General features: G+C 44.6%; 1 long non-coding RNA gene across 1 annotated transcript; it reads right to left on the bottom strand.

Moving 5' to 3' along the window:
- Positions 1–10,975: 10,975 nt before the first annotated feature.
- On the bottom strand, positions 10,976–13,620 carry LOC307074615. The gene is made up of 5 exons (XR_013811807.1): positions 13,412–13,620; positions 12,885–12,909; positions 12,738–12,779; positions 12,526–12,605; positions 10,976–11,707 (listed from the first exon to the last, which is right to left on the bottom strand). It is a non-coding gene; the product is annotated as an uncharacterized lncRNA (long non-coding RNA).
- Positions 13,621–14,112: the final 492 nt, after the last annotated feature.

Below are 14,112 nucleotides of genomic sequence, written 5' to 3'. Positions count from 1 at the left end.
GGAGATTCACAAAGAATGAGTGAAACCTGCTGGTGTTCAGTGCGAATGTGCAGCAAAAAAAAAACATCAGAAATTCCCGAAGTTCTAGAATCGGTTAATTTTATGCTTCTGGCGTTGACACAAAAGGAACGAAAAAAACGAATTTGTCAGTCAACCAATCCCAGCCTGGTAGTATATGTGTTGTGGCTGTGTGAACCACTGGCTCTGTGCTAGCTGCTTCCTTCTCACACAGCGCTACCGCCAGCTACCCCTTCATTAACACAGTCTCCGGTGTTGACTCACTCTCCCCAGTGGCCTGCATAGTTCTAGGAGCAGTAATGTGCCAATGGACCCCTTAGGTATGTGTGCCTGGCAGTGGAACTCCACAGGAACACGGCCCTTTAACCTAGAAAGGACGAAGTCGCCCCAGTCCACCACACTGCACGGGCCTCATCTGAACAGAAAAGCCCCCTCTTTGAATCCACTTTGAATTATTCAAGTAGAAAAATGTCCCAGTGTAGCAAGTGGGTTTTCACATCAGGCGTGGCTAGGTTTGCTGTATCACCAATCGAGAAATGATGGACGATTTGAGATATTTTGGTATTCTTTTCGTATTTTGGATTTATTTAGAACAAATATTGAAAGGCCTTGAAAAGGAATGGGAGAAGATTCAGTGTTCTTTTTTACTAAATGTCAGTTTGTTTAAACATCAACTTAAATTATTGGATGGTTTACCAGTCAGCCTAACTACCTACCTGCACGCATTCTGCCCTAGAGCAACGAACGGAGTCTTCCTTAAGGCTAGTTCGACCTATTGCTAAAGCTAGCTATTGCTAAGCTAGTCATGTGTTTTTGGCGGGTGGCATGAAGGGAAGGGTATTTTTTCAGTTGGATTCTTTCAAAATCTAGCTTACTCTAGCCTGTTTCTCCAAATTGCCTAGCCTAGCTCTATATATCTGAATGTCGTGCAGTGAATGTCTGTCTGAGCTTTCTGACTAGATAGGACTAGAGACCATCAGCCTTGCGGGGGGGCAGTGGGGGGGGGGGGACATCTTTAGAAGCGTCGCTTGCTAAGCCACGTCCTTAGCGCCTTGATTAGAAGTGACAGTCGCTCAGCCACATCAGCCTTTTCTTCTTTTGAATGTATAATTTATAATAACTACGAAGGGGACGTTGAATGCCTCTTTTTAAGTCCAGCTCTTTTGCCTAAACGGATGAAACAGGGTATTTAGCGTGAAGGTTTTGTTGAAATGTATCATAATTGTTTGAAAGCTTTATTTTGTTATGCTTTGTATGGTTTTGCACAATATGAAACATCTTTTTTTATTTGCTTAAGCGTTGCAAGGTCTTCATCCAGTCTGTTTTCAACCAAAACACAATGTTTGTAATCCATCTGCATTTGTTTTTGCTCCCAATATTTTATAGGAAAAACATCTTTGAAACAACAGCTCAGAAAACAACAATATTTTCTTGAAAGCCTCTTACAAAATCAATCCTAATAAATAATTTATTTGAAATCAATGTTGTGGTGGTGGTTTGAATATAAACTCAAAAGAGAGAGCAAGAGAGAGAGACACACACACACACACACATACACAGAGCGACAGAGAGACAGAGAGAGAGAGAGAGACACACAGAGAGACAGACAGACAGAGAGAGACAGAGAGTGAGAGAGAGAGAGAGAGAGAGAGAGAGAGAGAGAGAGAGAGAGAGAGAGAGAGAGAGAGAGAGAAAGAGACAGACAGAGAGAGAGACAGAGAGAGAGAGAGACAGACAGAGAGAGAGTATGAGAGAAAGCCATTAGGGCAACAAAATTGGACCTTGCAAAAAATCGACTTGCAGTAAAGTCAGATAAAGGTCATTAAGAAGCAGATAGGGTGGCAAACGTCTTGCTCATTGATGCGTACTGGGTGTCTTTGGGCTGGGAGTCCAACACTCTAAAGACTATACTGAATCCATCTTTATACTGAGATGTAAGTACAATCTGGAGCGATTACTTCTACGTCGGGACCCATAGTTTAAAACCAATAACGTAGAAGACGGATTTAGTATTCTAGATCATTCTCAGGGTACCAATTTGTTTATATGTCTATCAAGCCCCCCCCCCCACAGTGTCACTGGGTTGTTAGTATGGCATCCACACATCTGAACACTAATCTGTTATTTCTAGCATTTTCTTTGAGTGTGTGTCTGGGATGTGTGTGAGTGAGTGAGTGAGTGAGTGAGTGAGTGAGTGGGAATGAGGTTCATTTTAAATGATGAAGTGTGGTGACATAACAGTGACATGATTATGTTTGACACAAGTGGTTGCGTTGTGTGTGTGCACATTTGTGTGTGTGAGTTTGTTTAGGTCATTTTCGGTGTGGTTTAGATTCTGTTAACATCCAAATGTGAATGTTTACATTTATAAAATGTAAAGGCCTGCAATCTAGTCTGTCTGTTTCTGATTGGACATTTTCCCTGAAGAAAGTTTTATGGGAGCCAACCGGAGAGAGAGAGAGAGAGAGAGAGATCAGCCAAACTCAGGCTAAAAAAATGCTTTGAAAGCATGAAGCACTAGATATTTCAATGTTTTATGGTTGAGCAATACTCTAATTAGAATATTGTTCACAAGCACACGCACACACACACATACACAATGTGTGACCAAGAGGTGGAAATTCCATGTCCAGTCAGAGAGAAATCCTCCCAGAATTAGAATTCCTCAACAGCTGGATTTAGCTCACGAGCATAAATCAGAGTCGGAGTATCGATGAAGAGAGAACATTGTGTGAGGACCTAATACTTACTGAACCTGGACTTCCCCCCACAGAACAGGATAATTCTGGTACTTTCCTTTCACAACACATGCAAATGCCTCACCTCATGAGGTATCAAGAATATTGCTTCCGATTTCATTATCTAATTACCCAAGACGCATTCCCTCCTAAAATGAATTAAAATGTGTCTTATCGGAGTCCGCTGCCTTAACTTTGTGCTAGGTAAAACCATTGATTTTATTACGCTGTAACTCTGTGTCACAGGCTAGATCTATGTGGTGTTTTTCAACAAACATTCAATTTACTTTCTAAATCATCATGTAGCAGATTTGTGGGAACATAACGTGAATTCAAATACACAGGGGTTGATCTGGGATCAAACCCAGAACATTTCAACTGGGATTCGAACCCCCAATAGCAACTACAAACCATCCTTCCCCACAGCTTATCTGCAAGGGTTTTCCATTTGACAGGCGCAGTTACGTTGTTAGTTTGTGTCCCTGCCGGGTCGGGGTCACGGCTGAAGGACATTGCCTTTCTTCACAGCGTTCTGTGGAATCTAGTATCGGTCCGATTTTTCCGTTTTCCTTCAAGAGATTTCGGAAAAAGAGAGAGAAAATGGCCGTTGATTGGCAGAGAGGCGCTAGAAGCTCAGACGGCTCTTACGTTTCTCGCCCCATCTGCGTAGGAGTGCGGTCGTACCCGTCACTCTGGGACCGGGAGTCCTGCGAGGAAACTCAAAGAAACCTCAGAGGAAATGACACATTGGGAGACGAGGGAGGAATGCCAGGATCCAAGCAGAGGAATGCCAATGTTCCAACTGCACCACCACCACCACCGCCACCACGAATGGTTTAAATTCACGGTGAAGGTTACTCCATGTCGTAAATCATGGGTGAAATAATAGGTCTAGTTGTCCTGGTTTTCTTCCATCGATGTAGGAAATGCCACATTTTTACTGTCTAGTAAATTCCTGCTATGTAATGCATTTATGGAATATGAAAAGGTCAGGAGAAAAAGGAAAACTGCTTACAATTCTTGTGGACTCTGTGGCACGTGACGTCACAGCAATTTAAGGAAATCTGAAACCAGTGTTTAGTCAACAGTTTACGTTGGAAGCAGTTGAGTGGGAAAATAACAGAGACTTCTGCTTTTCGTGGATTTCTAAGTGTTGCGATTCCTACTGTGATTACGCCACAGCGCTAGTCCTGTCCTCTATGAATGGTAAGGATAACTTCGGGATATTTCAACCTGGAACATTTTTGATTGTTTTGGGTGTAAGTGACTAATGCAGACCTTTTTCGAAATTGGTTTAACATTTAGCAAAAATACGTCCTTATAAAGTGCATGTTTTTGCCACTAACAGGCTACGATTATTTTCTTACTTTATGGATAGGATCCCTTCCAGAGACATAGAACTATTTACTTCACCGTTTGCTTGAGTCGGTCTGTTCGTTATAGTGTTCAACCAAGTCTCGCTCAAAGTTAAGTCTCGCAAGAGTTGAGTTGATGCAGGTAGAGAAGGCTGGAAATTTCATAGATAAGAACGAACATTTTTGGAAGGGAATACATTTTTTTTTATTTCTCTGTAGGGATCCTTTTAGGAATGATACAATACAATCAGAGCATTTCCTTGGCAAAAACAAGCCCTTTTTGAGGGCGTATATCGGCAGAACGCCTTGCCCCAAAGGACCGCATTTCAGCCAGTGTTTCACGGAAATTCGCCTGCAATATTCTCGCTCGATACTGGACCAGTTTCAAAGACTGATGTCCGTATAAATCCCCCCAACCTAAAATAAATCGAAAAATAGAGTCCAGGATGAAAAATCCAGAAGTCCTCCATCAATGTCCGGTGGTACTATTGATAACAAGGTAAAGTTTTCAGTTTCTATATCACGTTGACTGGCAGGAATAGCAGGAATAGCAAACCGTTCTATTACCGCATCCACCCAAATTAGATCAGGCCCTGCCGGTATCTTATTATGGATTGAGCTTGAATGTTATGTGTTCCTGCTCAGACTCTCTGACCCAATCACCAAAACATTTCTTTGTTTTTGGTTTTTCTTTCCTCCTGGAGGAGACGTAAAGGTTGAACACATTCTGCTGTACAGGAGATAAGAATCCCCTCCTGGCTCTCTGCGGTCCTTTGTTTAGCAGCGATGCTCTGAATGTGACGGATGGTTTGCGTTGGCAGTAATGGAGCTGAGAGCCTTGCTGTGGTGTGGCCCTCCCCAGGCCACGCTTACGCAACGCAACGCCCCCCACCTCTCATCTGCTGATCTGCTGAGGATCCCGGCTTCCAGCAACAAATACAAGCCAACATGATTTCAATTTACGAGTAAGAGCGTAAAGAGAGGGTTTTATTCATTGTGTGTGTGTGTGTGTGTGTGCCTGTGTGTGTTTCTGTGTGTCTGTGCGAGTGTGTGTTAGGTACGTGTATATGTGTGTACACCTGTGTCTGTGTGTGTGTGTGTGTGTTTGCCTGTGGTGTGTGATAGGCATGTGTATATGTGTGTACGTGTGTGTGTGTGTGTGTGTGTGTGTATGCAAGTGTATGTGTGTGAGTGTGTGCTTGTGTGTGTGTTACATAACTCTCCTCCTGGCTGGCTGGAGAACACACCTGACCCGGTCGTGCATTATCATTATTATCATTATTGTGCTTATTATGGTCTGTTCCATTTTGACCGGGGGTGAAGCTGGACTTCAACGGCTCTTTGCTATTCAAGGTTTTACATGAGTGAGAGTATGAGAGCAGGGGATGTCTGTGTTCTGATCGAAGTACCTTCAACCCACACACACACACACACATACGCCAATCTAACGCTCTCAAACATGATAGCACACACACATATATGCACTGTAGACACACACACACACACACTCTCTCTCTCTCTCTCTCTTTCTCTCTCTCGCGCACACACACACACACAAACAGCATCTGGGGCACATCTGGGACAATTAGGATAACAATGTGAGCACTTTTATTAGATCATGCCTTTTTTCACAAACACTGTCTGAAGGGGTAGGCTAACTCAAAACAAAATGGCTGGCAGGGCCCCAGAAGGCCCTCCAATCAGGGATGTTTATTTAGTCCCTCTTATCAGAACTCATTTCACATCCTGAACGTATACTTCCAGAGCACTCTAAAGCGCAGGTCCCCGTTGGAGTGTGTGAGAGAGAAGTAACACATTTGTGTTGATGTGCCTGTTTGACATGCTGCGCTACGCTAAGCGGTGTGATGTCACCGGTTGCCGGGCGGACTCCGGGCTAATGGTCACGCCGACCTTTGACCCCGATGGACGACAGACAGACGCACAGAGAGGACGGACATGGAGCAGAAGATCAACAAAACACACACAAACACACACACACATGTAGAAATGTAGGCGCACGCACATTTCCTCTTGGACATAACAGCTGTCATTGAGTTGGATTAAGTTGGTTTTGTCCGGTCCAACCTTCTACGTTGAAGTGTCGCTTTATCGAGCTTAAGGTCAGGAGCAACATGAAGGAGGAGGAGGAGGAGGAGAGGGAGGAGGAGAAGGAAGAGGAGGATGCTGACCCAGACAAGCTAAGCTGCTCAAGTGCTCCATGGATGGAGAGGACCAGCCAAGATTTCCAAGCACCAGATGAGGGGTTGGTGTACGGTGTGTGTGTGTGTGTGTGTGTGTGTGTGTGTATGAGGGTTTGATAGGCATGTGTGTGTGATAGGCATGTGAATGTGTGTGTGTGTTTGTGTGTCTGCATGTGTGTGTTTTGAGGATAGCAATCGTGAATATCGAGTGAAAAGGTATTCGTACAAAAGCTCACAACCCTAACAGAAACTCGCGAGCGCAGGCATCAATTATGAAGAACTCTGGTCGACGTTCAACGTCATCAAACTTTGATGCGGTTCCATCATGTTCTTCCAACTACAATAAAAGGTTTCCAACCGGGAAAGTCCTGCGCTTCACCTCAGTGCACCGTCCGGCTCTGGTGTTTACTGGGGTTAGGAAACGCCGAGTTGAATCGGGTCGATACTCTCCTAAAGAACTCTTCGCAATGTTCTGCTCTCGGTCGGCACTCCCCCGGCTCAGAGCTAATGCAGTCCAGTCTGCTCACGAAGTCTCTCACTGCAGACGCAGTACTGTGTGTGTGTGTGTGTGTGTGTGTGTGTGTGTGTGTGTGTGTGTGTGTGTGTGTGTGTGTGTGTGTGAGTGAGTGTGTTTGTGTGTGTGATAAGCATGTGTGTCTTTGTGTGTGTGTGCGTGCGTGCGTGTGTGTGTGTGTGTGCGCGTGCGTGTTAGGCATGTGTATATGTGTGTTTACATACCCAGTGCTGGATGGCAGTGGAACAATCCCAGACCAAGAGTCAAACCGAACGAGTTGCAGTCATTGAAGAACGGACAAACTGCGGAATTGTGTGCACGTAAAATATCGGATTCAGGTGGATTTACTTTGACAGACTTGTCTATAAACTTACGAAAACAAAACAAAGCCTTGGTTTTGGGGAGGTTGAAATAGCAAGCAGAAATCGATGTCAAACTAAATTCGGCAATTTAAAACACCAACTATGTGATAATTAACATCACGTGATCGCATTATGAGCCAATCAGCGACCGCAGTTGCAGTACCCAGTGTACCCCTGTAGGGGGTGCTGTACTGGGCCGTTCGACCTGAGTGGTGGATCGTTCCTAAGTCATCCAACAAAACACGTTTTGACCAAGACAGAATAACTTCAGACCAAAACCAAAGCGCAGTAAAGACTTTAGGCAGAGTTTAACCTTATATTAGAACCATACAATTCAACGACGCTCTTCGAAATAAACGCAAACGACGCACTCTCCCAAAACCACTACTTTGTTTGGCCAACGTTTGCTCGGTTTAAAATATAAAATAACACATTTGAACCTCAACACACGTCCTTTCCTTCCTCTGTTTGCTGTCTGGGCATCAGTTCAACTTCCAGCACTTTTTCTCTCCAGAGTGTGAGAAGCGAAAAACTTTGGAGAAGAGGACATTTTATAACAGATTCACAGCTACTCGCAAATCGCCGCACCCACACACACACACGCACACGCACACGCACACACACACACACACACACGTCATCGGCAGAGGAGTGTCAAGGGCTTGCGGAGATGTGGCGCACCGGCTGAATGCGATCATCCTTGTTATTATATAAGGGGAGATGTCAGAGATAGGAGTGTGGGTCTATAGATTTTCAATACTCTTTTACTCTCAAGGATAGCAGCAGTAGTGGAGCCCACAGGGTGAAGCAGTTTAGAATGCTCCAGGGGAATGTGGTCTTTGGCTATTGGAAGGTCATTATTTTAAAGGGTTTATACCTAATTAAGGTGTAGGTATATTTTCAGTCTAAAAAATACCAACATTTGCTAATCTTTTCGAACCAAATGCAAATCATGACAGGGTTGTTATTTTCCATTCATCCGTCCATCCAGACACGAGCTTAAACGTCTTCAAAACTTTTAGAATTTGTTTACAATAGAGTCATTGCCCTGGGGCTGATGTGACTGAACGGCGGTGATGCACCTCTCTGTGTCACTTGCGTCTTAACAGGATGTTGAAACAAAGGCATTTTTTTTCACAAGGACACATAAAAACGTGCATGTTATGGCAGGTCTCCGGGTCTATCGGAGATGTTCCCGACCCCCCGCGGGTTGCGACGGCCGGGATCTTGTGGGGAATCAGCATGACAGCAGAACGGAGTGGATTCTGCTTGTCTCCATGAAACCGGAGCTCTACCGACGTCTTAAACGTGACGCGAGGTCTCCCCGGTAGATCGGCGCTTCCGACTTGGACAATTTATGATCGGCTAATTGGAGTGAACTACCAGTTGGGACTTGGCAGAGTCAGTGTGAAGACGCTCAGTTTTCACGTGAACTGCACTGATGTTTAGATGTGGGTTGGATATGTGTTGGTAAGCTGGAATTGTGATCATTGGAAACCCTTTTTGATTAAATCTCTAAAAAATAAATTTGAAAGTAGAGATTTTACATCTTTCAATCTCTGCTTACAGAAATCTCACTCACTCACACACACACACACACACACACACACACACACACACACACACACACACACACACACACACACACACACACACGCCTGTCAACCCCAGGGTCGTGATGTCATCATGACCCCCAGGGGGTCAGTGAGGCGTCTGACCGCTAACGACCTTGAACCAACAGGTCGACAGAGAGGTGGGAGCTACACTGGGCTACCCTGAAATCCGTTCGCCTGACAGCAACTGCACACACAAAATAACTGAGTTAATGGACCAGGAAGTAATTACAAGAGAGATTAGGGACACCCACACACACACACACACACATACACACACACACACAGAAAAGTAACAAAAACGTTGACTCTGCTAGAGTTGATAAAAAGGAGACAGGAAATGTAATTTGACAAACCCCCCTACGATATGTTAACTTTTTGGACAAAACATTCACAATGGCAGGTCACTTTATGCGTGATAATCATGGGAGTTGCCACGTAGGCTTACAATACGCCTTGAATTGTAAGATGTGAAAGACATTAGCTGATTAAGTCTGATAAATGGCCTGTACACAAAGTGGTTGACTGTACATAACTCCCTCTATACTAAACATCTACACACCAAGTCTACTTTGATTAGGCCTTCGACATTCAGTGAATCCCATTTCTATATTCTATCCTTTAACCATTAACGTGTTCCCTGATCCCATCTATTCCCAAAGCAGTGTCCCTGCCTTCCACTATCACACGACACACCGAAAACTAAATTTGCCAGCGGCTATATCAGTCCAGGTCATCTATCAATGCTAATGACCGTGTCTGTCTCTCTCTCCCCCCCCCCCCCCCCCCCCCCCCCCGCCCCCAGAGCATCAATCTAGGTCAGGTGGAAACTTTCAATAGATCTATTTCTTAACTTCTCAGTCAGTCACAGAAGTCTGAATGCTGAACATGACTTTCTGTTGCCTTCACCTATTTCCACCCTGAAATTGGGCCATTACCGAGTCGACTATCGGATGCGCTGTCGCAATATCCACGACGCAGCGGTGATGAGTGTTTGGTGGAAAGACGGTGCGACCTGGTGGCCGGATAGAGAACTGCAGTCTTGACACAACGCTATAACACACCACCAAACTTCCTAAAAACACAAGGACAAAACTCAGACTATTGCATAAGGATGTCTAATTGCAGGAAATATGTTATTTATTCCATATGGGCTATAGTTACTAACACGGATAATCTGTCTATCTCGCTTCTCTATCGAAGCATTTATACAATTCTCTACAGCTTTTCATCGGTATCTCTTGTTTCTGTATCGTGGCACTTAAAAAGCAGTTGCTTTGCTTTTTTGGAAGTTGAAGGCTCGTAACTGATTATTGCTCTTTTCGGGGGCTTATCTTCATCATCGAATGCATGAATGAATCATGAATTTCCTACTTGGATAATAAAGTTTACCTTGACCTTGACTCGACAGTTGACAGTAAGTAAAAGTACTGTTTTGTCCAAAGGTATTGGCTCATTTCATGTGGCCCTCCTTTACGTGTTCTGATCTTGTCCCTCGAGCGATCATTGACTAGTCAGACAGACGGAGGGACAGGAGAAGTGGAGACACGGATCTCCATGGTAACGTAGCTTTTAAGTCTCATAGCTCCACCCCCCAGCCCCTAGCAGAGTGTTAACGTCACACCTCTGGGCAGGAAGTAATCTACACACACACCGCCCATAGTAGACCCCCCACATCCTTCTACTGTTACACAATAATCCAAGCAAACACACACACACACACAGAGACAACGATGTGTGATACTTTTTGGTACCCTTCTTACAGCACATCCATTCGTTTATAAGAAGATGCTGCAGTCCAAAACAGCTTGGACTCGTTTCACGAAGGAACGGATAAGGTTTGAGTGATTATACAGGAAGAGGGCTGTGGACTTAGGGGGAATCTAACCCAGTGCCTTTCGGTTTGATGTTGACGAACATACTAACCACAACACCATCATGTCCTATTTCTCCGTCAGGCTGTGACCTCCATCATTGAACGGCACCGTCACCTAATACCCTTACAAAGCGAGTCACATGACAATAACAATGCCTTTTATCACATACTTTTCCTATCACAAAGTCTTGGTTTCCAACGTGTCGCTTTAATGTACACAGGATATACAGATTAAGGAGTTACATCATTTTTAAACATGGTTTTAAACAGTAAATAACATTCTTAACTTCTCTTTGATTTGAAGGGGACATATTATACCACCAGGTGTGAGTGGGATTAGCCCTTACAAGCCGTTTGGAAAATCTGCCCCTTATGACATCACTAGTGGCCGTGTCCGCCTAGATCTGTGCTGGATAGATGAGCAACGTTTACTTCAGTCCACTGAGTAGGCGATCTATCCAGCACAGATCTAGGTGGACACACCCACTTGTGATGTCATAAGTGGCAGATTTTTGAAAGCGCTTGTAAGGGCTAATCACACTCAAACCTGGTGGTATAATATTTCCTCTTTGAGACACAGGTTTCATTTCATTGCATTGCAGCCAGATTATTCTCGAATGAAAAGAATATATACTTTTTAGAACAAGATTCAGTTGACATTTTAGAGAAGGAAGTCTCTTTTATCCCAAACAACAAACACGATTAACCAGAATCAACGTATTATACTTCCTCAGAAATAAAAATAGGAACCAAAATCGTTTCCCTGAAGTGTGATTATATTATTATGTTTGGTCGTGCTTGGCATGACATTTGCACAAAAAAGTTTTAAGATACAAATAATTCATGTATTTATAAAATCAGCACTGCAGTAGGCATGCCACAACACAACGGGGAGAAAGTTTGACTTCCTGTTCGGGATATGAATGGGATGTGAGAACGGTCTGAATAAGGTGGATCATCTCTTATTTTCTCTGTGTATTCTTGTGGTTTTAGCGCCGACGTTGGCCAATGTGGGAACATCATGAGGTCACTTTGATTATGAAAAACAAACAAATAAATGGTTAGGATAAAGTTGAATCTGTTAAACCACAATTCACTGTTGAAATGCAAAAGCCTACACACACACTTTCTATCTCTCTCACACACCCACGAGATGGGACAACTCCCTTTTAATCTGTGATAACATAGAAAAGACCATTGAAAACCCAGACATCCCGAATTAGTGATTTGCATTAAACATGTTCTGTACTGTACACAATGTAGCCTACATAGTTGTATACAATAAAATCAAAGCGTTTTATGAATTGTCGTCTAAGTAGCCTACTGGCTGCATTCTATTATTATCAATGAACAAACTCGTTATGTCTTCTCTACACTCTGATAGAATACCTGTATTTCAGATGTATATCAGACAGATAAACAAACGAAAGATCAAGGGCCCAATTACTGTCCTATCCTCCCTCACACTCAGTCGGGAGCCGCTCCTTCAGGTAATTTATTGCCATAGCAACGTTTACCGTTAAGACATCCCGAACCCAGCCGGTCTCCTTTAAGAGAGCGCTGCGTAGCCCCAAACCCCGAGAGTCGATCGTGAGCATCAGGCTCACTTCCCCCCGGGGAAGGGGCATTATCAATTACTATGTCCTCAAGTACACACACACACCTAAGCTTATTACGAACTATAGCCTTGTTACTTTTTCAAAAAGTACACGCCTGGTAACAACCCACCAGCCTAAATGTAAACATTTGCACACTATACTTGGAGACGTATAGGCCCACGCCTATTGCGTTCGACTCTTCCGTTCCTTTCTGTGCGTGTTTCTGTGCGTGTCCATAATCAGCCCTTACCTCGGGCCACCGAGCCGATCTCAACAGGCATCATCGCGTTAGGGTCTGCGGGAATCCCAACATAGACCCCGCCGTAGTTGCTGAACACACACACACACACACACACACACACACACACACACACACACACTTGATATGGTTCCACCATGCGACTGCAAAGAATGGGTGATTCACCAACCACTATAACTTAGGTATATAATGTAACAACGTACATCTTTCTCTCATCTTCCTCCTCCGCCGCGGGCTCCTTTTGCCTGTTGGCAGTTTTGACAACACAGACACACAGTTAGTCTCACTGCCTGTATAAATGACTAGGCTAGTAGTTCATTTGACAGGAGAGTGAATTGTGGGCTACGTACGCTTCTTTCGTCTCTTCCACTTGGCCTGCGGGGGACATGCGACACATCACTTCATAAATCTCAATTATCATCAAGGGGGAACATTTATTCGTAATTTTATCGCAAATCATAAAATGTATTAGCAATTCGAATACCGTTAAATAACAAGCAGTATGTACTAAAACAATAGTCGTTTGGTTGACTTGGACTGATTGTCAGCACTGGGAGCGTGCGTGCAGCGGGAGAGTGCGTGCACGTCCACACGCTAACGGAGGCCTGGACAGAGCCGCGCTCCCAGAGCGAGGAAAAGTGCTGAGCGCGGGGGAAAATTAGAAACACAAAACCGCTGAAGGCACGGCTTTAATTGCCTGCGAGAAAGTATATCTCAAGACAGTAGTAGGCAAATAACTACGTACAGAGCATTTCAAAATATAATACCCTACAATGCCCCTTCTCGCGGTTTTAAATGTCAGAGTTTTTCCCAAACTGTTCAGGTTAGGTTAACGACGCGCGGGGCCTCCACTTCGCGCGCGCACACACACGCCTACCTTGACTGGGTTTGGTCGGCAAGGAATTTCCACAGCCCATCTCACATCTGCGCCCTCTGTGTTGTCGCGATGGAGTCTCGGAACCACGAACCGAGAACACAGTTGGTCAAAGTAGAAAAAAAAACAAAAAAGCGAACCGAGGAGCGCAGATGAGACGTCGGGTCAGAGTCGCGACTTCAGGTGTAGCCGAGCGTAGGGAGGACAGGTGTGCTTGTGTGGGGCGGCCGCGCGCGAGACTGCTGACTGCGGCGGCAGCCACTTTCCACGCAGTCAGTCTTCCTGCGGGAGTAATTAAGGCGTGCAGGGATCAGGATAGGTGGGGCTCTGGGCGGAGAGGCGGAAAATATAGGGGAGATCTGGAGGAGCGATACGGGCCGGCGAAGAGAAGTTAACTCAGAAGAGGAGGGCGAATGGGGTCACGGACACACGCTCACATGAGACTTGGCTTTGTTTCTTTATCTGAGCTCTAAAGTTGATGTGGATTTCAGAGCTGGGTAGCCTACAGGGTTTTTTTGTTTACACACAATAAACGATACAAACGTTATACTATCAACCCATAAGAACCCACACATTAACCAGTGTTGGGGAAACACACTTCGGTTACTAATTAGTAAATCCGATACCAAAAGTAGGAACACGGAACAAGCACCTGCCCAGAAATGGATGTACATGCCAGAACGTCCTATGCCCTGACAGAGTGA

Source organism: Pollachius pollachius, assembly GCF_949987615.1.
Source record: "Pollachius pollachius genome assembly, chromosome: 4".
Taxonomy (NCBI): Eukaryota; Metazoa; Chordata; class Actinopteri; order Gadiformes; family Gadidae; genus Pollachius; species Pollachius pollachius.
The sequence above is the reverse complement of the archived record's forward strand: the minus strand, read 5'-3'. Positions and strand labels throughout refer to the sequence as shown.